Genomic DNA, 1,549 nt, shown 5'->3' with positions numbered 1-1,549 from the left:
AGTATTTTGTATGCTTACAAAATTTCAGCACGATACGACATTCGTGTAAGGCATGGCAAAAAAAATAAAACGATGTTCCAAAAATGCTAGTTTTGAAAACATTTTGGGGTGCTGATTTTGTTTTTTTTTGCCACGCCTTCCACGAATGTTGGTTCGTACTGAAACTTTGCAAGCATACAAAACATTTGTCAAAATTTACCAAAACAAAATTTCAGAATTTTTTGAATTTGTTTACTAAATATTTTTATTTTTACTGTTCACGGGGAGCATTTGAGCTCGGGAGCAGAAAAGGACTTTCGCACCAGACACTCCTTATTCCTTAACAATAGGTATTTTCTTCCTTCCACAAGAGTTTGTTCCGACATTCACTTTGCATCAATTAGTATTTCACATGCTACTTACAATTTCAAAGTCAAAAGTAATCGAAATCGTGTGCCGGCGGGACATACGAAATACATGATACATGTGCAGTCATCCACAACCATTAACAAGATGGACCTGTGTAAGGTCGTACCTAACTTACCGGCAACCCATGAATGGTTGGTGACTAATATAAATCGTGAGTTATGATGTAGTACATCTCTTCATCTCTTCATCAATCGTGAGTTATATTTTGATGTACGAGAAGAAGTAACATCAGAAGAGCTCCTGGTATGGCAGTGATACCGTGTTCAGTATCAGGATGTACTAGAGGGAAGCTAGTTGCGCTTTAATTACATGCTGAAACTGTAATGGATCGGGCTACAAAACTGAAACTTTTTTGAATATCTGACGAGGAGTCGTCTCTCTCGGCACAGGCTACAGTCGACCACCCCGCTGGGACATGGAGGCTGCCTTTCTCTCACACGCAGTACTCCCTGTCCTGCGCCGCGGTGTGGAAATCTTCATCGGCGATGAGGATCCGCAGCTTGGTCCCGGCGTGGATGCGGATCCCGTTTCTTTTCTGAAGAAAAAATTGGCCACTGTTCTTTTTTCTTTTTCTTTTGAGGAATGGCACAAAGCAGCTACGGCCCATATCTCTCGTCCTTCCTTCAGGCCCGCTGAAGCGAACCTCCCAGAACGCGTGCCTCCCTTCACCCCCGGCTGCTGGTGCGCTTCGAATTTTTGTCCCACCTCGCCCAGCCGAGGAGCATCGAGAGGAAGAGCTGGCTATAAGAGGAGGGCGAGGTGCTACGTTCTCCTTACTTACCTGGACGGGGTCGACGGGCGATCAACAAGGCCCGTGGCCTGGGTCGATGGCACACATTGCACTTGGTGGGTGCGTCGGCCCATCATCTCCCCTAAGTGGGAGAGTGAACGTCATAATTTATGGTAGAGGGGGTACGCGTTCGCGCGGCCCCCGCCAATTCTTTGAAATTAAATTTTGCTCCTTGGCCTGGCCTGTTTCTGAAGTCTGCTACTACAATGCAGTCCTCCTAGTCGACAGATGCAGTTTCTTCAGGCAGTGTGTTGTACTCTGAACAGAGAACAAAATTCAGTAATTGCTGGAGGGTTCTGATCCAGACATATGCGTCTGGTGCCTGCCAGGTTGTACATTCTGGTGCTCTCT

At 46.0% G+C, this 1,549-nt stretch overlaps 1 non-coding gene across 1 annotated transcript; it reads left to right on the top strand.

Annotated features, from left to right (window-relative positions):
* Positions 1 to 1,181: 1,181 nt before the first annotated feature.
* On the top strand, positions 1,182 to 1,343 carry LOC123117947 (U1 spliceosomal RNA). Its single transcript, XR_006457576.1, has one exon. It is a non-coding gene; the product is annotated as a U1 spliceosomal RNA (small nuclear RNA).
* Positions 1,344 to 1,549: the final 206 nt, after the last annotated feature.

This window comes from Triticum aestivum, chromosome 5B, assembly GCF_018294505.1.
Source record: "Triticum aestivum cultivar Chinese Spring chromosome 5B, IWGSC CS RefSeq v2.1, whole genome shotgun sequence".
Classification (NCBI taxonomy): Eukaryota; Viridiplantae; Streptophyta; class Magnoliopsida; order Poales; family Poaceae; genus Triticum; species Triticum aestivum.
This window is presented reverse-complemented; position numbering and strand designations above follow the sequence as displayed.